At 46.4% G+C, this 24688-nt stretch overlaps 1 protein-coding gene and 1 pseudogene across 1 annotated transcript in view; one reads left to right on the forward strand and one right to left on the reverse strand.

Moving 5' to 3' along the window:
* SEMA6B (semaphorin 6B) overlaps nt 1-24299 on the reverse strand; it is a 189721-nt gene extending 165422 nt beyond the window's left edge. The window contains exon 1 of the mRNA XM_066635054.1: nt 23820-24299. The gene's annotated coding sequence lies outside the window, so the exon portion shown is untranslated. The remainder of the gene's footprint in view (nt 1-23819) is intronic.
* Nucleotides 3622-3738, forward strand: LOC136659493 (5S ribosomal RNA; annotated as a pseudogene).
* Nucleotides 24300-24688: the final 389 nt, after the last annotated feature.

Raw genomic sequence — 24688 nt, forward strand, 5'->3', positions numbered from 1 at the left:
AGCAGGTGTCTCCTGGGAGCTGTGCATACCACTGGACAACATCCCATTGTCTCACCTCAAGTACCACCAGTGGTACAATTCCCAGATGACCCACTTTCCATTGCTGCCTCAGGAGCCTTGACATCCAGGAATTGCCAAGCGGTGCTGGGGGGGGAGGAAGGCCAGACTGCTCCAGCAGCCTGTTCCCCACTGCTTCCCAGCAAGACTCCACATTGGGTGCCAGGCCAGGAAAGCGAACTGAGAACCAGGCAGCAGATGGGCACAAGCCCTCCTTCACTGCCGCTTCTGTAGCTGTGGGTGGTCGCATTGAAGACTCAGTCTGCTGCAGCTTCCTGGGCAAGATGAGCTGGTGCACACATAGGCAATGAAAAGCATGGAGGAAAGTACAATTGGGAGGCCCTAAGAGGACTGTTGCCCCCAACAATTGGAGCCATCATACACCAGGAATGCAGAGGGGGGCACAGACAGGAAACCCAAAAATCCCCCCCCCATTTACGGCCCTACACTGCTCCTAGTCAGGCCTGAAGAGAAGGGGTGCGGGGGGGGGGGGGGTAAAATCCCCAGGTCTTGGGCCTCTAGGGGACCCAGGCCATGACAAAACAAACTACAGTACAACACAAGTTTATTCAGGGTTGCATTTCTACTACAGTTTTAATCTACTTCCAATGCACTTGTATTATCCCAGTGCATTATGGATATTGTTAATGGTAGCCCTTACAGCTCTCAGATACCTTAACAGTCCCTTCAGAATGCATTAGGGCAGGGTGTGAGGAAACAGTTCATGCAGTAACTGTCAATCAATCCCTGACAGGACTGAGGACTAACAGGGCAATCCTATCCATGACTAGTCAGAAGCAAGTCACAATCTGTTCCATGGGGCTTACTCCCAGGAAAGTGTGTAAAGGATTGCAGCCTCAGTTTCTCAAATCCAGCAAGAAGGCCTTGCAAAGGCCCCAAGGTCCAGCCTGAGGGGCAGCAGAGTGGCAGATCTTGTCAAGAGAGCTGAACCAAGATCTCAAAAGAACTGAAATGCTCTTTCCATCTTGAAGGCAAGAGCCCAAGATCCAGCTTTTGATCCAGCCTTTTATCAAGGCCCCCAACAGCCTTAACTGCACCACTCTATTCCTTGGCCTGTTTGCCTATTCTACAGCTTCATCCTGGGCAGCTGCTGAAGGGACTACAGGCGATAGCTTGTAGATAGAATCTCCAAAGATGGTCTCAGCTATGCTATCTGAAAGGGCAGGGCTTTTCAAACTGGGGCGTCGTGACACCCCAGGCTGTGGGCCCTGGCCTCTGCCCCCTTAAGGGGTGGGGGCAGCCAGGAGGCAGGGAGGAGGCAGCAGCACAATTCCCAGCAGCGCGATTCTGCTGAAGCAGAAGTGGAGTGCGATTGCTCCGCTTTCACTTTCACTGCTGCAGGGAGCCCTGCTGAAGCTTGTGCTGGGTTCCCTGCACCCCTGGGAGACTGCAGGAGGCTCCCTGTGGGCTGGATTGGGGGTCCCCAAGAACTGCAAATGGCCCCTGTGCTGGTGTTTGGGTTAAAGGTATAGGCAATTTGTTTTCCACTGTATCTGGTCAGCCTGCTAGGGAGTAGAAGTGCACTGATAGTGAATTAAAGCTGTAGTAGTGGAAATGCAGCCCAGGTCTGTACAAGCACCAACATGTACGAGTACAATTCAAACATAGGAAAGTGAAACTTAGACCTTCAGACCAGAACTACCAGCCCCCAGAAAGTAGTTCACTGAATTCCTAGACTCCAATAGTAAAAAGTAAAAAGGGCTCTTTGCCCGTGGCTCTTCGCCAGTGGATCAGGAGACTGTATGACCCTTTGCTGCGGCCCTTGTTGCTGAGTGGCTCATCATTTTGGATCCCTGATCACCAGCTCTAATTTATCATTTATAAGTAGCCGACTTGAGTGCTCTTTTCTGGAGTGGAAAGGCAGGATATAAATTCTGCAAATAAATAAATAGTAAGCTCCAGCCCTTCTCCTAGTTTAGCATGTGTCTAGAACACATGGCCTTGGCCAGCAGTGTCACTAGGGTTCGCAGTATGGGAGGCCAGCACGTCACCCCCATGATGGACCTCCTCCCATGCAGTGTACTATGACCTTGCCCCCAACGGTTTTTGGTTGTACCTTTTGATAGAACACAGATATTTCAATGCGGTTTGTTTCATTGCATTCTGTAGGAAATTAAACATTGATCGATATACAATATTATTAATATAATAACCTTAGATCAAATCTGCATGTGTTTTAGCATTGTTTGAAGATGAAATTAACAGTATGGAGTACAGTCTGGAGCACAGAGAAGAAAAAAAGGGGGGGAGAAAAATCAAAGATGCGGCAAGTTTATTTCACCTGGGGTTTGTTTCAAAAATTATCACATAGTGCAAGTCAGTCCCTGGATGCCTGTGCATTATAAGAAAAAGCAAATGAGTACTTGCTGAGATAGAAAAGAAATGCAGTAGCACTACTCAAAGTAAGGAAATTATCATATTCTGATGTTTTCATTTACTGTAGTTTCAATCTTGCTCATGCTAAAACTGTTGATTAAAAACTTGTTTAAAAAATTTGGTAACATCTGGTTTGTAGGAAAATTTAGGAAGGGAGGGCCCAGTCGGGCATCTTGCCCCAGGCCCAGTGCCAGCTCTCAGCAGCCCTGCTCCAAGTTGTGGCCTGAAAGGTCTGTGTGGGAAGCGACATCCAGGACCAGGAGGCTTCTTCACAGGAGGCTTTCAAGTACCAGTTTAAAAACCTTTTTTTTTTTTTGGCAGTATACTCTTTATTGCTCTGCTATCTCATTGCTTAATGTTCTTAGCTTTTAATGCTGCTGTTTGAGCGTTCACTTGCTCTTGCTTTTTAATTTTTGGTTTTCATATTGTAATTGTTTAGTTTCATTGGTTTCTAGTTCTACATACATTTTACTTTGAGTACAAATGCAGAAATGTGACTAATAAATGGTCTAAATGAATAAATCATATACCGCCATCACATTAAGATTGCCCTCCATTTCACTCCTCTTCAATTCCAGTTTAACTAGAATAATTTCTAAAAGTAATTCTAGAACTGGAGCATACACCGTTTCCCACAATTGCTTTCACTAGTTCACTAGCATTTTGTCCTCCCACCTCTCCATTATGGATATACATGAACATTGATAAAACACAACAAAAAAGCAACCTTGATGGTATCAATGGTATAGTATCCCTCCTCTCATTTGCACCTTTTCCATTTCCACTATATCTTTTTTGAGATGTGGCGACCAGAACTGGAAGTAATACTCCAGGTGTGGCCTTACCATCGATTTGTACAATCGATTATACATTATAATTATAATGCATTATAATTATAATGCAGCCAATGCATTATAATATTGGCTGTTTTATTCTCAATTCCTTTTCTAATGATCCCAAACATGGAATTAGCCTTCTTCACCGTCGCCACGCATTGGGTTGACATTTTCATCGAGCTGTCCACCAGCATCCCAAGATCTCTCTCCTGATCTATCACAGACAGCTCAGAACTCACCAGCATATGTGTGAAATTTTGGTTTCTTGCCCCAATATGCATTACATTACATCAGCAGTCTCCAAAGTGAAGACTGCTGTATGCTGGCAAAGGCATGCAACTGTTACCCTGCACATGCCCAATCTCGTCTGATCTTGGAAGCTAAGCAGGGTCAGGCCTGGTTAGTACTTGGATGGGAGACTGCCTGGGAATACCGGGTGCTGTAGGCTTATACCATAGTCTTTCGAGACTGAAGGATGCCAACCACTGCTTACTGTCCATTGGGGAAGCTCTGCAAAGCATCCCCGTGCACCCCCATTCTTTGTCACGTCCAGCTGCTTCTGCCCAGAACTCCAGACGCAAAGCCTGTTGGGGCATCAGAGACTGTAAGCAATGAATGGGGTGCACAGAGACACTTTGTGGAGGCTCCCCTGCAGAACATTAAGCACCGTTCACATGGGAGAGGACTTAGGAAGGGCAACAGATCCAGCCTGCAGGCTGGAGTCTGGAGAGCCCTGCTTTACACTTACTTACATTGGCAGATGCATTTCATTTTGCTGCCCATTCTCCCAGTTTGGAGAGAGCCTTCTGGAGCTGTTCACATTCCCTTCTGGTCTTCATCACCCAGAAAAGTTTAGTGTCATCTGCAAGCTTAGCCGCCTCGCTGTTTAACCCTGTCTCCAGGTACTTTATGAACAAGTTGAAAAGCACCAGTCCCAGGATAGATCCTTGGGGCACACTGCTTTACACCTCTTTCCATTGTGAAAATTGCCCATTGACACCCACTCTCTGTTTCCTGAACCTCAACCAGTTCCTAATCCATGATAGGACCTGCCCTTTTACTTCCTTAATGTAGAGTTCTCAGCAGCCTTTGGTGAAGGAATGTGTCAAATGCCCTCTGAAAATCCAGATATTTAATACCCACAAGTTCTCCTGCATCCACATGCCAGTTGACCTTTTCAAAGCATTCTAAAAGGTTCGTGAGGCAAGACTTACCCTTACAGAAGCCATGCTGATTCTCCCTCAGCAAGGCTTGTTTGTCTATATGTTTTGAGATTGTATCTTTGATTAGGCATTCCACCATCCTACCTGGTATAGATGTTAGGTTGACTGGCCTATAGTTTCCCAGGTCCCGCCTCCTTCCTTTTTTAAAGATCGGTGTGACATTTGCTATCCTCCAATCCTCTGGCACTGTGGCGGTTTTGAGGGACAAGTTGCGTATTTTACTCAAGAGATCAGCAACTTCACTCTTCAGTTCCTTAATAACTCTTGGGTGGATGCCATCTGGACCCGGTGACTTAATTGATCTTTAATTTGTCAATTAGGTCTGAAATGTCTTCTCTTTTAACCTCTGACTTGATTCCTTAGTCAGGAGGAGCCGTTTGAGCAGCGATATCTGTCTGAGGTCTTCTGCCCGTGAAAACAGATGCAAAGAATTCATTTAATTTCTCTGCCATCTCCAAGTTTCCTTTTATCTCCCCTTTCCCTCCCTGATCATCCAGCAAGCCAACTTCTTCTCTGGCAGGTTTCCTGCTTCTAACATATTTGAAAGAGCTATTATTACTATTATTATTATTATGTTGCTGGTCATGCATTCCTCAAAGTCTTTCTTGGCCTCCCACATCATTTTCTTACATTTCTTTTGCCACAATTTATATTCCTTTTTATTCTCCTCATTAGGGCAAGACTTCCATTTACAGATGGAAGCTTCCTTGCCCTTTACAACTTCTCTAACTCTGCTCATTATTGATGCTGGCACCCTCCTGGACTTAGTCAAGTCCTTTTTTTGCAATATACACTTATGCTAGACCTCTACTACTGTTGTTTTAAACAGCCTCCATGCACTCTGGAGAGATTGGACGTGTTTTACATTCCCATTCAACTTATTTCTAACTAGCCTCCTCATTTGAGAGAAGTCCACTTTTGGAAGTCAAGGGTTTTTGTGTCAGATTTGTTTGGTACTCTTCCCCCGACATGCATGGTGAAACAGATAACAGCATGGTCACTGTTTCCCAATGGCTCAGTAACATTTACATCCCTAACTAGATCCTGAGTACCACACAATATTAAATGCAGAGTCACCTGTCCTCTGGTGGGCTCCACGACTAGCTGCTCTAAGGCACAGTCATTTAGTATGTCAAGACATCTGTCTCTTCCAAGACTAGAGCACGAATTGACCCAGTCAATATGAGGATAATTGAAGTCCCCCATGATTACAGCCCTGTCTCTCTCTCTCTGATGCCTCCCATCTGGGTGTCCATATGGGTCCAGGAAGAAGAATAGCTTCTATCCAGCCCACCTGCTGGGATGGGCATGCTTCAGTTATTTGGGTACCAAGGCCCACCTCCGTGCTTGAGCTTAAGGTTAGAGGGCAAGTAAGGATGTTCAGGTGGTCATAAACTTTTCAGTGACATCATCCACCCTAAATTTCTTAAGCTCAAGCATAAGAAAACTTAGGTGTATCTTGACTTGGCTCTCTGAGAGATTGCTTCTGTGTGAGGCGAAGCTCTCACCTGCCTCTTGGGGATCAGAGAGTAGTGATGGCCTCTGCAAGTTGACCTTGAACCAGATAGGGAATTCTTTTGCTTTTAAATTTGCCTATAGTTGCATGCATGCATCTTTGCTAAGAACTACATCTGTGCACTGTTGACATCCAAGCCATTTCCCCAAGTCTGCTCACTGTAGTCCTCTTGCATTATCCAACACCCCCCACTCCTTATTTTAAATACAGTAAACTCTTCTTGTATATTTACCCACTGTCTGCCTGCAGTTGGTTGAACTCAATCAAAGCCTTGCCCTAGTCCTCATAGACTCTGGGCAATATGGTACAGCTTTAGGATTAGCCACATGGTTTCAAAGATTGTCTCTCTCAGTCTGCCTTTACCCTTGCATTGACAGCAGAATTTATCAATAGATTCTGCTACCAACGCAACCCGATACGGCCCTTTCTGATCATTACAGGGTGTTTGACCAGGCATACTCAAATCTGGTAACCAGGCAGTGTTTCTTGTCGGAATCCCTGCTGATGTGCAGAGCCCTTCCATGGCTGAGCAGCAGTGGGGCAGAACCTCTGGATTACTGAACTTCCAAGTAGCTGAACTCTGGGGAGTTTTAGTTTCCACGGCCATTTTTGAGAAAGTTTAGAGCAGGTGTTCCTACTGAGCATTAAAAGAAGCTCCTGCTGTTTCATTCTACCCCTTTCCCTATTACCAGAAGACTTGAAGGGGGAAAAAGAGGGATTGGTGGCAATCAATAATGGCTGGCTAGTAAACCATCAAAAGTTGCAGGCCCCTACATTTAATTCTTTATCTCTACACCAGTTTCTCACTTGAAAATCCTCCTTGAGCTGTCTATTTAGCCCCGAGGGTGCCACATGTTGCAACAATAAATTGTATCATATAGGGTGTAGGATAGGAAAAGCAAAGAGATGTGCAGAATTGTGCATACTTTGTTCTGAAGAACATTCAGGGAATGTTGAACTTTTTTTGGGGGGGGGGGGAGATAAGAATGTGGTGTATTGGGTAGAGCAGCAGGCCCTTACCATGGAGACCTGGGTTCAAATCCTCTCTTGCACATGTTCTCTGGGTAGTCCCAAGTCACTTGCTTTCTCTCAACCTAACATACCTCACACGGTTCTTGCAAGGTTAAGGGGGAGAGAGAATATTGCATATTGTGCCTGCATCTTGTGCTTGGAGAAAGGGCAGGATAAAAACCATAGTCAAAAAATAATTCTGCAGTGTGTATAAAATGATGCACACTTCCAATTCTCTGCTTTAGAAAGTTACTATTTTTCCATCCTTTTTTGGGGGGGGGGGGAAGCACAGTAGAAACAAGGACTTATGCAGGCTGCTACTAAGATACTAAGGCTGCTAAGTATCTTGTTCAACTATCTTTCTAATTCTGCGATTCCACGAGATTCTGAAGCAGACACCGAAAATTGTATGGGTTAGAACAGGGGTGCCCAAACCCCGGCCCGGGGGCCACTTGCGGCCCTCAGGGGCTCTCAATCAGGCCCTCAGGGAGCCCCCAGTCTCCAATGAGTCTCTGGCCCTCCAGAGACTTTTTGGAGCCTGTGCTGGCCCAACGCAACTGCTGTCAGCAAGAGGACGACTGTTTGGCTTCTCACCTGAGCTGTGGGACAAGGGCTCCCTCCACTACTTGCTGTTTCACATCTGTGATGCAGCAGTGGCAGTGAAGGAAAGGCTGGCCTTGCTTTGTGCAAGGCCTTTTATAGGCCTTGAGCAACTGTAAGACCTTCATTCATTCATATAAGTTCCATCTCTAGTATATTCATTTATGTAAATTTATTCAAATTTGAAATGTAAATTAATTCAGCCCCTGGACACAGTGTCAGAGAGATGATGTGGCCCTCCTGCCAAAAAGTTTGGACACCCCTGGGTTAGAATATTGTTTTGCTCTTTGAAGCGAGAACCCCAAAGTCTTAGAAAGGTGAATTTTGTGCCACAGTCTGTGATCTGATGGTGCTCTTGCTAAATTGGACATGCATGTACTGTAGCATACTGTATACCAGGGGTGCTCAAAGTTTTTGGCAGGAGGGCCACAACATCTCTCTGACACTGTGTTGGGGGCCGTATTAATTTACATTTTGAATTTGAATAAATTTACATAAATGAATATATTAGAGACTGAATGAATTCAATCCAGTTTATGAACACATTCACCCTAAGAAGGGGGGGGGATCTTCATGCCAGTTTATGATCCCATTCACACACACACAGATGGAGGGGGGGTATCTTCCATACTTTCACATACCCCCTTGCTCACCTACCCCTCGCCCTCCCTCCTTCGTTTGCTTGGGCTGCCTGCCTGCTTGCCCTTGTGCTGCTGCTGCCTGCCCGGAGGGCTGGTCCCAGCCCTCGCTCCCCCTTGGGAGGGAGATGTGCTGCAAGCTGGGCTGGGCTGAGCTCCCCTCCCTCCTGATCTCTCTCCCCCCCCCCCCCGGCTCAGGTTGCAGGAGGGGAGGGGAGGGGAACCGAGCCAAATGAAGCAGATATCAGCCCAGCCCATGGGCAAGAAGGAAGAGACCAGCAGGCAAGTGGGAAGGGTCTTTTATAATGGGAAGTAACGCGAGACCTGCAAGTCTCACGTTACGTCCCACTATAAAAGGCCCTGCGCGCCAACTGGGCTCGTCTTTCCTTCGCTGCCACCGAGTTCAGCGGCAGCGAGGGAAACCAAGGCGCGGAGCTCATGCGGCAGGCCAGCGTGAGCTGGGGTGAGGGCAGAGTGCCCATTGGAGGTGGGGGGACCCCTTGGGGACCGGATGGGGACCCACAGCGGGCCGCAAGTGGCCCGCGGGCCGGGGTTTGGGCACTCCTGCTGTATACAACAAACATTCAAAGTGGCTTCCATTGTTCATACTGACGCGTTCCCCAGTTCCAAAAAGGTCCAGTCGTGCCACCCCAGCATTCTGTCCACAGCACCAGCCCCCAGCTCCAACTGCATTGTCCTCTCTTGGCCCCAGCAGACCATTCGCCACCTCAAAAAGTGGCATCTCCCTTCTCTCTTCCAACCTTTCCCGATATCCAAGTTCAGACTTCTAACAAAGTCCCCAAATAGGACCATACCAAAATTCAAATTAGAGGATGGGGCCAGCCCCCTTACCTTAGTAGTGCCCTTTCTACCTACTGTATTTAGAAGTTTGGTGGGCATATCATCTAAAATGGGAGGGAGTCAAGAGGTGGCACAAGTGGATTTCATTAAGGTCTCCCCTACCTTTTCTGCATAATTTGAGCATTGATAGTCCTGATTCTTGAGAAATGTTCCCCCTCCCACATTTCAGCAAGATTTTGAGGATCACATGAAGAGGGATGAAAACATTTGCTTAAGTGGAGAGAGGAGGATTTGCATTGAACTGGACAGTTTGGGAGTAGCTATTGGCTCTAGTCTGCAGCACGAGCCTCCCCCTCCTTTGTCAAGTCCTTTGCCAAGAGAGGGGGAGGGATCCTGATTTTACAATAGAAGGCAATTCCCACCCCAGACAGGGAGTGCAGCTCTCTCCTGAAAACAGTGCATGATTGCCACCATCCCCAGCCCAAAAGGCACCTTTTGAAGTGAAACATGAACCTTATAAGACTTGGGCACAGCCCTAGATCACAGTGAAAGGGCGAGGCTCTTTGCCTTAAAGACCCAATAACGCATGCAATACACATGGATATGCTTTTCCTAAATCTCATCTTCCAGTTTCATCTTCCAAAATGTACAAATCATATCATTTGATGACTTACGGCTGAGGCCTGCTCTACACATGTAACAGGAATTAAGTGGCAGGCAGACTGTCCCACTTCAGACTGCAGGTGGTAGGCAACATTTTGGGAATGCTCCCTGCAAGCAGAAAACTAGTGCAACAAGTTCTGGTCCATTCTTCTCCCACTTGCGTTCATTTTCTGATTGACGGAAATTCTTCCTTCCAGAACACATTCTTCATGTAGGTAATTTTGGAACTGTACAATTTCAAGCTACCTGCCACTTCATTTCCGCTGGCTACACTACCCAGGCCTATGCCTAAATGGACTTCATTGAAAAGTAACACTTTTCAGAAAATATATAAGCAAGTTTAATCCAGGAGGGGTCACTACAAACTGATAACAAAACTACAAGTGCTTGGAAGGACAGGTGTACCTGTAAATCCAACAACATAGATCAGAGTCAGAAGGATGAAAAAAGCGAAGCCCCACCAGACCAATGAGTACAGGTGGTGTATACAAACGGGCTCTCTGAGAAACAGATAGGAAATGACTGCAATCTAGGAGATTCCGGGAGGCCAGAAGGGAATTTCAGCCCTCCATTCACTCCAAACTTGTCACCCCCAAGCCCACCCTGCCCAAGGCAGATGCAACCTCATGGTACTAGCCTTGCTTTGGCACTGGACATCATCCACAGCTCCAGGATCAGTTCTCCCTGAACCTTGTTCTCTGTGGACGCATCCGCTGCTTCCACCCCAGCCTCTGGTCCAAGCAGCACCTTCAAAATCTTGATATGCTTTGTCTCATTTTGAGCTCAGAACTCCACACTGCTTTGCACCTTTCTCTTGATGTAACCTTTGCACCTTTCTCTTGAGGAAAATTGCTGGTCCTGACCTCCCCAGCCTATTGGCATCACTGGTGGACTTTCCCTCCCCATCTTGTCAGGAAAACCACAAAAGCTTAGTGCTGTTTGATGAAGGTTTTTAATTTGTTAATTTTGCTTTGTTTATCTGAACTGCAGCTCAGAATGAAAACATATTTACAAGCCACTTCCTGGCTGATGTGGTCTTTCAGCTCTGAGGGTTGAGGTGCATGTACTGTTTATATATATTACACACACACACACGCGAACAGAAGAACACACAGCATTTAGCCACCATGAAGAGAAGACAGAAGTTTTTTTTATGGGGAGGGGGAGTTATTTGATTTTGTCTTTGTATATTGTGAATGTGCAGTTCTGACAAGGCTGAATCTCTTGGTGTTCAATGCCCAGGAAGAGACATGATGCAGCAGCTTGTGCTGTGGGTCAGGAAACCCATCAGCCGTGAAATGGGGCTGGAGGGGGTGTGATAAAAAGGTTGCCAAGTTTAATAGCTGGGCTGTGAAAACGCACCGAGCAAGTTACAGCCCTGACCCCACACAACCTCATTACATGAACACGTAGCACAATAGCTTCTGCGCCAGGGAGGAGGTGCTTTCTGAACAAGGATAATAAGGTCCATGCAGTGGGCACTCTGGAGGTGCACTGCACCCTGATGGAAGTCTTGCCACAATTCCATATCAATGAATGCTAGGTGCTGCAGACAGAGCTACGTGTGCTAGGTGCTATATGAAACTAGGGGTTATAACTAGAATGGCCATGGTTCAGTGCCATGTTGGTGGCCCTGGACTCCCATACGCCTAAAAATCTACCAGTGGTGGCAAGTGGCAGCTCCCCACACTATGGTATCCATGAGCCACTCACAAGCACAAAACCTACAGCCAAGAAAATCCCTGATCTGTGCTAGCACCTAATTTGTGCATGTTTGCATGTGCTCATTGTCACTATTGTTAAACATTTGTACATCAGAAGCTTGTGCCAACTTACCACAACTTGGCTAGTGATCTATCAGCAGATCTTGTTCTACTATCTGCCAACCTCTGGTCTACCATAACTGGTGAAAACTCTTGAGGGTCACATGCAGGGCTCTTTCCCAGCCCTAGCTGAAATTGCCAGGGATTGAACCCAAGGCCTTCTGCATGCAAAGCAGGGGCTCTATCCCTCATCCTCGTGCTGGTGACACCCCAGTTCTCCTACCAAAGAAAACTGCCCTCCCGCAATTGTGCACCGGTACTCTGTCTGGTGTATGCAGTGCTCATTCAACTTGCAACAGCCTCTCCTCCACTGATGTTAAATGCCAAGACCATTTTTGTTCCTCTGGTTAGAGATACAGCCAACAACACAGAATTGCCTGATAATCGGCTTTCACTGTTCAAAATAGACTTCAGCAGCTGCAGAGGATGAAGAGGCAGGCTGTGCACTGCATGGTGCCTTAGCATTCGTGTACCTGCGTTCCCATGCGTGTATGCTAAAGTTACACCCACCCACCCACATCGCAAAGATTCAACTGGGAGAAATCCTAGAGAATGACAATACTCCCAAATCACACAAGGCACCCAAAGACAATGATGGGGACCGTGAAATGCCAAACTGAGAAACAGAAAATAAGCAGCAGCCATTTTATTTTGCCTGGTAGACCCTGAAAATAAGCTGTGTCTTGATGAAGCGCTGATCAAGGGGCATTCAGCGGTGGGGAAGATGGCGGCTGCCATTCCCTGTTTGCCAGAATGCCCCTCCAAATGATGCCATATCAGTGCGATTTTAAGCTGGCTTTTCCAATAAAATACAAATGGCAACTGCCTAGGAGCTGGGAGGAAGTCTGGTGAGTCCCCCCCCCCCCCCCAAGTCCTCTGAAAAATAAATTAGCCTCCCAGTCTGGAACTAACTGGCAATTACAATATCACCTGTTACTTCTGGTGGTACTTCCAATAGGGGGACCATGAGAAGTGATACAGTGGGGAACAAACATTTGGAATGCTGCCCTAGACAATCCCAAGATAGGCAGACGGGTCCACTTCAGTATATAGCACCTTTATATGCTTGTATATTTTAATAAATGGACTGATTGAGACTGCAAAAGAGCTCCTGAAATCACCATATTAAGACTAATGTGATGCAGAGAAGAGGAGCAGAGGCAGTGGAGTTGGACAGGTTGGCACTGCTCGGAGGCCTACAACAATCAGAGGCTCACCTGGTCAGGCTGACCCCATAAGACTCAGTGGCAACACCCACAGGTGCAAGTCCCCAGAGCCCCAGCAACCTAAAACCTCTGCTTTGATCTCAAGCAACACATTTTTCCTCTTCCTTTTGACCGCTGTTCCTACCTGATGAAGAGTTCTATAACATCCAAAAACTAACAAGAACTTTTAGGTTGTCTTCACAGGTATTATGATCCCAGCCCTCTGCTGTGGAGTGCTCCTTTGAGCCATTAATTAAATTTTCACAGCACATGGTTTGAGAATGACTGCTTTACAGTAAAGATCAAGTTGAAAGACAAGACACAGACATTAAGGTCACTTGAATCCCCAAAACTCACCCCCCCATGACTGTTCCTTCAAGTCCATGCTAGAGTACCTGCTTTTTACACATTGCAAAAGATACCTTCTCACCTGGTAGAAGTCTCCAGACCAGATGATTTACGTTATTCAAGTTGGGTAGCTTCACACACACCCCACAAGTCTTTCAAAATGAAGCTGCAGTTGAGAGCCTGAGCAGCATCTTAAAATCAATGTGAAAAATATTCTTTATAACTATACATTGCAGTTTTAAAAAAAAAATTGGCACACAAAAATACAGGTCGCAAAGGTGGGATTAATATAGATATTAATACATGCTAGGAAATTCTGCAAGGTGGGGAAATTCTGCAAGGTGCTGTGTGCATTCACTGCTTGCATTTTTAACCCCTTAGGGAGACTCCAACTGCCCCTGCAAAATAAAGATTGTCCCAACTGTCTGGGATTTTGTAAATCCCCTCTTCCCTTAATGCAAAACTAGGGCAATGAAGGGTTGCTAAATAGGGTCCAACTATTTCAGGGACTCTCCAGAATCCTTCTTGGGGTTTTCCAGGATCTTGGGGAGGGGTAGTGAAATCAAGGGGGCAGGTCATTTTCCATGTGGTTCAAGCACTTTCCATCATCATTCATCAGCAGTAGATCATTCCACCCAGTAGTTGATATTGCCTGCCAGGTGCACCACTCTCTAGCTCTGACATTGCACATATTTGAGTTTCAGCATTGGAGGTAGCCCCATTCCTGTAGAAGGAGAGTCTAAAATCTGAGGGAGAAAGGGCCTGAATCAAGCAGGCAGCCTAGTTCCTACTGGAACAAATTCTTTTGCTGGGAATTCTTCCCACATCCATTAGGTTCAGAAGCAGCCAAGAGCTTCCCTACATGGCATCACTGACCTCTGCCTTCATCCACCCGGCTCCCCTCCTGAGCTCCTCTGCTCCATCTTCTGCATCATAGGAAACGCAGAGGTGGGCTGGTGTCAGGGATGCCTTCTTAATGCTGTTTGCATGATGTGTTGTTACAAGAGTAACAACAAGCTTTAACACCCTTCCCTGATCCATAGAAGTTAAAGACCTGAGCAAGGTGCATGTATGGATGCATGGCAACTCTAGCTTTGTGCATGCACGTTAATGTGTATGTTTGAACACCAAGGTGCCATGTAGGGTGCAGCCTGCCATTTCATATGCCAGACCAACGAGGTTTACTTGAACTTGTTAAAAACATATTGTACTAGGGAAAATATTCATATTGTACTAGGAAAATTCTCTTAGGCCTTTTAACCAAAAGCACAAGCATAGTCTGCTATGAGATCAGTGCAAGAGAAGCTCTAGCAGAGTAAAAGAAAACACTGTATACAGCAGACACAGAAATGCCTTCAGTGATGTGCAGTAGTAGTAGGATATTCAAGCAATCCCTGGTATGAGAATGGGATCATATAAAAATACACAAGAGCGCCCCTGTTTTTCCAGCCGTGGAATACTGGAGAGCATTATATCAGTCATAGAAAACTGTGGTACCCAAATGGTTAAGAGCTCAAGCTCCTAATCAGGATGTTGGGCTCCCCAGTTTCAATTTCACCCAGCCATTTGTGTCACCTAAGGAACCCCTGCATGCTGCAGAGGACTGTGGGATACATCCCATGATAAGAGAGTCCAGATCACTTTAGGCCACACTGTAGTCTTGTGTGAACTGAAAATGTGTGTGTGTGCGCGCACACACACACCAATGCTCCTCTACATATGTGCATATCTTGGGAAGATTGATCATGATGGGCAGTTTTTCTTTTAAAGGAAAGTATATCTGTCATTACTTATTTTCTCATTGAGTACACACACCCATCCCATAAGTTTCCAAAGAACCTCAAGTTTGAAAGCCTCCGTTCTGGTCACATCCCCTCCCAACAAAAGGAAGATGCTCCCTTCTGGAATCATGTTTATCACACACGCTGAGACGTACACGCACATCTTGAGAGATGTATCAACACTGCCCACATTCCATCATCCTGGAAGGAGAGAACCAGCTGCCACGCCCCAGGCACACCTGCAGGCACAGGGACCGCTGCTGCCTACATTCAAAACTTTGATACATTACAAGGCAAATGCAGGTCTGTCATCTCTCTCCCCTCAGACATGATATTTCACTAATATCATAATACAAATGGGTAGAGAGACCCCCCAGATATGCAACTATCAGGGGCCTGAGAAGCGTAGGGTCTTGGGCTCTTGCCTTCTGTTGGCATATGCCAGGGGTGTCCAAAGTTTTTTTGCAGGAGGGCCACATCGTCTCTCTGACACTGCGTCGGGGGCCAGGGGAAAAAGAGAATTAATTTACATTTAAAATTTGAATAAATTTACATAAGTTTACATAAATGAATAGGTTAAAAATGAACTTATATGAATGAATGAAGGTCTTGCAATTGCTCAAGGCCTATAAAAGGCCTTGCACAAAGCAAGGCTGACCTTTCCTTTGCTGCCGCTACTGCATTACAGACGTGAAACAGCAAGCAGCGGAGGGAGCCCTCATCCCACAGCTCACGTGAGAGGTCAAACAGTCGCCCTCAGGCTGAGAGCTGTGGCGTCGGGCCAGTGTGGGCTCCAACAAATCTCCAGGGGGCCAGAGGCTCATTGGAGACTGGGGGCTCTCTGAGGGCCACATTGGGAGTCCTCGAGGGCCACAAGTGGCCCCAGGGCCAGGGTTTGGGCACCCCTGGCATATGCTGATGTAGGGCCTTGCCCACCTGGATTGTTACCCTCTTCCTCTCCTGGGTCTCAGAGTGGGGGGAGGGGTGATAGCACCCTAAGCCTCAGAGCCTTCTCCAGCCTTCAAGGGCTCTGGGTCTCTCTTCCAGCCCCTTCTCATCCCTGGGCCACTCTTCATATAGTATTCTCCTGCCTTGGCTGGTTCATCCCTCCTTTCCTGGTCACCCTCTAGGTTCTATGCCTCTTCTTCCAAAGGACGAGAAGGCTCCTGCAGGTACTTGCAGCGTGGACAGATGCATACTGCTCAACTGGCCAATAGCCCACATTCTGCCCCACTGAGGCCTTCCCAGTCCCTCCTGGACTGGCTGCTCTCCAAGGTGGGTTAAGTCCAGCCCCGGACAGTAATCAAAGGCCTAGCCTACAGAAGAGCAGATGGAGCTGGAAACAAGGAGTAAAGAAGAGGGATTGGCTACAAACATCTCTTAAATGTGAATGTTGCAGTTTCATATATAAAGCAAAGGGATTTTAAAAGCAAAAGAGGTAGGGCAGGCTATGCACAAAGGAAATCAACTTTTCCCTTACCCCCCCCCCCAATTGACTGTCCTTCCAGGTGGGATAGACTATGGGGGATAAGTTGTGGACAAGGTGGGGTGTGTACTCCTTTGGTTCTTAAAATCAGCACCCTCCACCCAACTTTAAGTATTGGGAACAAGCCCACATTTAAAGATGCCTTCTTTTGCTCTGCTAAATTTGGCCAGAAGATGGTAGAGCAGCCTGTAGCACTTCAGACTGCATACAAGGGTGAAAAATAATCACATTATAAAATCCTTCCATACGTGCCAGCAACATCACAAGCAGAAAACTAGATTGACAGGGAGATGGCTAAACTAGAATATTTCTCCCCACTGTACTAGTCTTGTCTTGCAGGTAGCTGTTATAAACAAGGGTGCATTCAAATGGCATTCCCTCTACAGGCAGACTAAAGTGGTACAGGGCACTCTTACCAACTCAGGATTTTACAGCTTTATTCTTCTATGAACCTGGCCAAAATCTTAAGTCAGGGTAAGCAACAGAACACCTTAAAGCATAATATTCTCCTGGCCAGTTTCTTTTCCAGTCTCCAACATCTCTTAGGAAGTTACCAAATTCCTCTCTGGCCAAAATTCACAGTATAATCTCCAAATCCAAGTGGAAGAGATTTATAAAATACAAAGACAACTACAGATTCCATGCATACTGTATGATTTGGAAACACACATTTAAACCCCTGCTAATTGGGTAAGAGGCACTTTTTCAAGTGGGTGCTCCTTTTTTTAGCAGGGGGAGAGTAACTGGCCCACCTTACCCCAGCACTGTCTGTTCTAGTGGCTGTCTGCTGGTATCCATTTGCATCTTTTCAGATTGTGAGCCCTTTTGGGACAGGGAGCCATTTAGTTATTTGATTTTTCTCTGTAAACCACTTTGTGAACTTTTAGTTGAAAAGCGGTATATAAATACTGTTAATAATTAATAATTATAAATGCCTACTCTGCAATACAGTATATTCATATAGCAGCTGTTCAGGTAGATGTGAAACTCAACACATGTACACTAAATATGCACTTGGGGGGAAGATGGGGAAAAATCTGGGTTTCTTTTCAGTGGAAGAATATGGAACAGAAATCAAAAGAAACTGGGCAAAATTCTGATGAAACAGAAACAGGGAATTGTCCATCCTTAACAAGGCCCCAATCCCAAGAACATCCTTCGAACAGCCACTCCACTTTCTACTATGTAGGCCAAGACATGGGCAAAAGGCTCTTTAAAAGCTGGCTTGCATGATGAGTTTAGCAACAGAGGCTCTGGCAGAGTTTTACAAGGAGCCCTAGTCAGTTGTTGGACCAAATGTAGGAGAACATAAGGAGAGGGAGAGCGGCCGTTTTGCTGGGAATGCTTCCAAAATGTGCCCAAAAGCCCTATGGTCATGCCCTGGAACATTTTCATATTCAATGCTTGTCTGCAAAGGTAAGCACTGAATATAGGGAGAAGCTCCCATCAGCTAAGTGACATGATTCTGTTTGCTCCCATTGTATATCGATATCTGCAGCAGACCCAACACCTGAATAGGACCATACTTTAATCAAACAGAGGATCTGGGATTGTGAGTTTGGTCACTGGCCAAGGGTTCACACTCACTGGAAGGCTCACCTGGTCTTCCCCCAAATCCACAAGACCTGGTGGTAGAGATGGAACAAGTTGGCCAACAGACTCATGTCACCACTGCCTTTCCCCAACAAACCAAGCGGCCAATGGGAGCATCCTCCAGAGACCTCCGCATGACTGCAGGGCCTCCACTGGATGCTCCCATTGGTCAACAGAGATGGGGGGCATGGGAGGAGAAGCTGCCACATGCATCACTGGGCCGGGAGATTTGGAAGACGGCCCCCACCAATGAGGAAAAGCAGAGGTGGCATGACCCAGGAGACTGCCCAATACCATTTAAAAAACAAAAACACACCCTTCCCATGCTCCTCGCACACTGCCTTGAAACTGGACACGTGGAACTTCGAGTTTCATTTACAGGGAAGTGAAACTGGAAGCCCCACCATGTTGGATTTCACAGGCAGCGCGCAAGGAGCTCAGAAAGGAAAAGAACAATCTGCCTCCTGCTCAAGTGAGTGTGAAGCAGACCAGCATGGCTTGGAGGGAGGCATCAGTGGCAAACTCACCTGAAAGCCCCCCTGTCCCCCCACAATCTGTCATCAATGCAACCCATTTCAGGTGGCTGCTTGGATAGGCTGGCACTGAGAGAGGGGAAGAAAAAGCCAAACATCAGCTTCCTTTCCCACTGTCCAGTAAGTCATGGAAAGATGATCAATATGCCATGGGGGGGGGGTATCCCAAGGACTCTCAAACTGGTGCCACCACTTTGCACAATGTAGAATTATTGTCTGCTAGATGGCATGACTGAACAACTCTAACAAAGCCAGTTCTGTCATTTGCGCTGGAAAAGAAAGAGTTAAAGAATCCACTGCTTGTAATTCGATTTGTAGGGGAGTAAATCAGTGGATGGAAATTATGTTGCTGGCCCTTCAGCAAGGTTTTAACACACCTACTCACCCACTTGACATCAAAGAATCTTTTTCATATAGTCCACCCCATTATCTCCGTAGTCCCATGCAAACTTTGGTCCTGCTTCACAGAGTTAATAACTATGCCCCCCCCCCGACACTCGGTGGTTTGTACATTTACTCGTATATATGGTTCTGGTGACAGCAGGCAAAATGATCAACACAGAGGCTTTAGAATTTATTGGTACTGTTCCCACAGCAGAGGCAATGAAGTTGGCATTATGTCCATTTCACAGGCGGAAGATGGAAACCAGGAGAGAAAATGGCTTGCCGAAAGCCATAAAGAGGCTGTAACAAGAGGCAAAACTTGAACCCCAATTTCCCAGAAACAATGCCATTCCTTCGGCATGATTCTCAGAAGTCACAGATGAGGTGGTAAAACCTGTGCCTAGGATGAGCCACTTTGGGCTTCACGTTAGACCCTACAGAATAGTATTGCCATTCATAAAAATATTTCTTGCACATAGAAATCTAGCACATCAGGAAGAAAGTTCTTCTAATCTAGCCTTCCCCCCAACATGCCAGATTCCTATGAGCAGAGAATTTTTTTTATAGAGAAGAATTCTACCTTGTCATTCTGAAACTTCATTTGTTGTTTGCAAGAACTAGGCTTCTGTCTGGTCCATGAGCATGCAGCCATTCTCAAGACTTGGATCATTTGGTGTCAAAAATCACAATCTCAAGCAAACTGGACATCCAGTTCTGACATTCAATAGATGCTAGAGGATACTTTTAAACTTCCCCATGCTGAACTGTGAAAACCTATAAATTTGGATCACTGCCCAGTGCCCACCTTCTTACTCTTATCACTTCTTTTCTGGAACTCTTTTCAGCCAACCAGATCTCTGATCTCTGTATCCTGTACACCAAGGCTTGATCTTTGCATGTACCAGAATGGTAAAATCCTGAAAGGGTAATGCAGACTGTACCACCAAGCAGGAAATACCATTATTTTTAACATTACAAAGTTTGCTGTGTTGAAATGGACCCTTGTTCAGCCCTTTCCTGCTTGTTTGCTACTTCAAAGGAGGGTTGGGCATTTTTGGGGGGTGGGGAGCATTGGCATTCAAAATGTGGTCTCCCACCTGCAACTTTAAGTGGTACAATCCATTCCCCCCCCCTTTTCCATCTTACTCTGCTACTTGCATAGAGGAGCCTCAGTCCACACAGTGACACGTAAAGAAAACTTTCCAGAGTTTGTCCCATATCTGAATGCCCTTATCTCCTACAGCTTGATAATTTCCCAAACACATTCCAGCAAGCATTGTGTCTGTGCTGGCATTTTAGTGACCAGAGTTTAGCAGGCACAGAAGAACGAGCTTTAATTCAATACAGTAAGCTTATATTTTTAAGTTCTGGATTTGTTAGTTTTAATTAAAAATAAGTAAATAAATCTTAACCCACCCTGTCCTGACAATCTAGGGTTCTCCTGCCCCAGACACTCAAGTGCAGGGCCAGTACTATATAGGAACAAATAGTAGCAAGAGAGATTAGAATTCTCTTTGAAGCATGAGCTTTACCTCTGCAATGAAGAATCTCAGGCAATGACTTCTGGAAATGACTAATGGGATCATTCTCAATGAACAGAGTGCAGGATTTGCCCAAGGTCAAAAGGTGAATCAGTGGCAGAGTGCCCAAGGCTCATAACTAAGCAGGTCCAGAGAAAAAGCTCCTGCAATTTTATGCTAAGCACCTTAATGATTAAGGATAGCCTCTATTTTTCAAGCTGACACAGCTGTGACTTGGCTGTATCTGATTTTTATAATGCTATCTCTCTCCCAGACAGAGTGAAAGTTTAGCGGAGGGGGATGGTAGTGGGGAAGTCAGGTTTTCTAACCACAGGGGGAATAAAGAATCTGTAGATGCTGGGCAAATGCCAAAGCTTGATGGACACAGTTGGAGCGCAGGGGGGGGGAACAAATACCAACAGGCCCCAAGAAACCACAAGGGCCCAATCAAAACCTCCACTGGTGGTCTCAATTGATCCCTTGTTCCATCAGCATTACTGAGGGTGCATTCACAAGCAGGAAAGGCAGAAGTTCAAGTGTATGGGCAGGAGGAACAGATTGTGAGTATGCTCAGATAAGGAGGGGGATGCACTCTATGCATGCTTAAAAGGTACCCCTTGTGACCATCTCATGTTCTAGAGCAGGGATGTCAAACTCATTTCATACCGAGAGCCAAAGTTAGATTTCATGGTGCCTTCTGAGTGCAGGAACTGGCATTGTTAAGCAGGAAGTGACATCATTAAGAAGATGATGCCTAGAAATAAGCACTTTGTTCTCACTTAGAAACTCATTAGCTGCAAATGACAGAAAAGAAAATGCACAAATCTTGTTTGTATTTTCAAGATATGAGACAGCCCAGTTATAATGGGGGGCAAATAAATTGCCTTATATTTGACATCCCTGTTCCAGAGCACTCAACACAGAATCTAGGCCCTCAGATTGACTCTAGCATCCATTGGCTCCCTCCAGCAACTGAACCCGATTTATCTGGCCCAGTTCCAAGAGAGGCATATTGGAAGTAAGGAGGGAGAAAATAATAGGTCAGAACCAAAATAAGACAGACCAAGAATTGTGGCTGGGATGGGAGTGAGAATTAGCCTAGCAGCAATAAATAGAGACTGGGAGAGGTTAATTGAGATCCGGTTGAAGAGACAGAATCCAGCCAGATGCAGGCTGGGAGAGATGAGATGTGATGGGGGGGAAAGTAGACAGGTAAGCAGCAGGCTGTTGCCATACTCAGAGGCATGCTTCTTAATTTCAAACCACCACTACCACCATCCAATATTCTTCAAGCCAGTGAAGACTCTTATTACCTCCCAGAAAACTAAACCATGAAAAGAGACAATTGTGAAAGATTAGCAGCAAAAAAAGTGACCTTTGGCATTCAAGAAGATTTAATATGAATCATGAGGTCACAGGGCACAGCCCCCACTGGTAATCAATAACAGGGCTCACCTCTGAACATACGAAATAATCAAAAAGAGATTTGAACATGCGCCATGCCATTCTTGCACCACTAAATGCCTCCTGTTCATCCCAACCAGACACTTACTTGAGTTTTGGGAAGTAGCTTCTAATTCAGACCAAGTCCTTGCTTCTTAGCCATGCTGGAGAGAAAGAAGGCCTTTTCCTATAAACCAGTAGTGCTAACAACGAGGCCTAGCAACATGTGTAGCAACGTTGCTGGTGGTACAAAACGAAATCCTCCGAAATGTGGGAACACAAATGGCATCAAGTACACTTCTGAGCATACACAGAGTGCTCCTGCCATCTCTAAGTACAGTCAGCAAGCACACTTCCAGAGAAGGGTTTCAAGGCCACAGTACATCACCTCTAAGGCAGAGGCCAGTTCCAACATCTTTCATTTTTATAAATAAGTCACCACAGGGAGCAGGATAGCACCAGAGCTGCCTGCTCTCTTAAGTTGAGAGAGCATTAGGAGGAGCACTATTTGAGGTAGTGTGCCCATTTTACAGATGGTCATGTCATGTGCATGAATTCTTGCTACCTCCCCAAATGGTTTTCATAACTTCCATTTTCCACTTGGCCTGCTCAATTCCATCCTCCACTTTAATTACAGTAATTAACTTTTGTATTTTTTTTAAAATACCCTTCTCTCTTTTCCTGGTTCCACATTCCTAGTCCCAATCTATTTTTAAGTTATTTCCTAAAACATCTTGTATGGTTACCCTCAGTTTGCCTCTACAATAGGTAGCTAGCAGCTAACATTCCAAAAGGGATTGGATGGGTGGGGGGAGGGGGAGGGGAAGAGATATATCCAGGTTCTTCCCCCTTCAGTCTCTGCATCACCCTCTTATCTCACAAGGAGGGGGCCTCCTTTTGTGCAAACAAACCTGGATCCCTACAAAATGGGCTTCGAAACTGACCAAAAGCTGTGGATTGGAGTTGCACCTCCCCCCTCCCAGCACAAAATGATCTGTAGCTTCAGACAATAGCTGCTTTAACTGAAATGCATCCTTCTCTCCCCTCCCCATCTCTGCCAATTCCAAAACGGCTTCCATCCACCCTGCTTCAAACACACCAGAGGATGCACTTCAAAGTCTACTGCACTTGGACATGCAAGGAGGGGGGGCAGTCCCCCCTTCTTCTGCCCCCAATTGTGTGGATGCCAGGAGGATGATCGCGCACACAAAGGACCAGCCAGAGAGCTAACATCATCCTTGCCAATCCCCCCCTTCACACCACCTACCACCCCTAACTATGTAATTCCAATTTAGGGTGGGGGGAGGTGCTGAAGATTATCTCCTCTTCTTTTTCGAAAGAAAACAACCCATATCTTCGTCTCTTCCTTTTGTGTTTGGAAATCCATCACCTGCATATGAAATCTGTCTGCTCCCCCTCTTAGCTAGGAAGACTGGGCAGGCAGCATCTCTGGCTCCCACAAAATGAGACCAACACCCCGGATGACCCTTTCCAAGGTGCTTCTCCTTGCTATTGAAGAATAGCTGATCACAGATGGTTTCCTCTGGGAAGCAACCAGAAAGGCACCCAACAACAAAGGTCTAATATTATTTAAAGAACCAGTTAACAGAGGGAGAGAAGCAGCAAATGAAGGATCCAGAATTTCTCTCTCTCATCTATGTTCAAACAATCCAAACAGTCATTCCAAACAGTCAGCCCCCCCCCCCCAAGAGAAACTGACCACACAAAGGTGCAGGACCTGCAGAAACTGACAGCTCCAAGGCACAGCTGTTTCATTTCAAAATGTTGCCTGTTTTTTCAGGTTCCCCCAGTTTCTTCATTCCTCCCCCAGCAGCACACACAGAGCAGCTACAAAGTTTGCAAGCAAGAGCTGAGGGGTGGGCCACAACAAATATACTCTCCCCATTTTTTTTGGTGTGCTGGCTATTGCCAAGGACTACATGTGTGCTCTCCCCCCTTACCTTGACTGGTCTTGCGATGCCTCCCAGAGACGCTGAAATTCTTTGGCGGTGGTTCTTGCGAAAAACTCTCCAAGGCTAAGCCTTTTGAAGGAAGGGGGCAGGACTCCTCCTTCTCCTCTCCTCTCCCCCCCCTACACCTGTCCCTGCCTTGCATTCAATTTAACTGCCATCCTGGTCTGCAGGCATCCCAAACTGCACAAGAGACAGCAGAGATACAAGGGGGGGGGGTGACAGGAAGAAAATGCCTCCCCCCTTTCCAGCAACTCTACACCAGCTGGGTTACAATGCAATTGAAAAGCACCTTGTGTAGGGGGGGGGGAGGAGGAACAGCTGCAGGCAAGAGAGAGGATTTTTGAGAGGGGGGCTGCTTCTGGATGGTGCCCCCCCTTGTTTTTCAGCTGCCTGTTAGGAAGTGCCCGTCTTCCTTTGGGAAATACGAGGGGGGAGCAGCAGGGCTGGTTGGAGGGGCGAGTATCGCTGCTGATCCTCCAGGTTCTGCTCGTTCTTGTGACAGCGAGACCAAAGCAGCAGAATTTACATTGCTGGCTGGTGCAGCAACTCCAAAACTCAACAGCCTTCCCAGCTGGGGCTGGCAGGAAAAACAGGGCTGGATCCCTCTTCTTTGCAAGCCCAGGAACCGGACTCCCGAGCTTCGGAGCCCCGTTCGCGGGATCACCGGTTTTGCATCTTTTTGGCATGCTCGGGAATCGGCTGCAATCAGCTCAGTGCTACCTACTTGGGAGTAAACAGGGGCAAGAAGGGCATACCCAGTGCTGAGCTTGCAGCGCCTGTAATGTGCAAATCTTCTTGGGGGGGGGGGGGAATTAATATTTTTAAATCATCAGAGTAGATATGACATCCACATTGCA

Source organism: Tiliqua scincoides, chromosome 8 (assembly GCF_035046505.1).
Source record: "Tiliqua scincoides isolate rTilSci1 chromosome 8, rTilSci1.hap2, whole genome shotgun sequence".
In the NCBI taxonomy this organism is placed as follows: Eukaryota; Metazoa; Chordata; class Lepidosauria; order Squamata; family Scincidae; genus Tiliqua; species Tiliqua scincoides.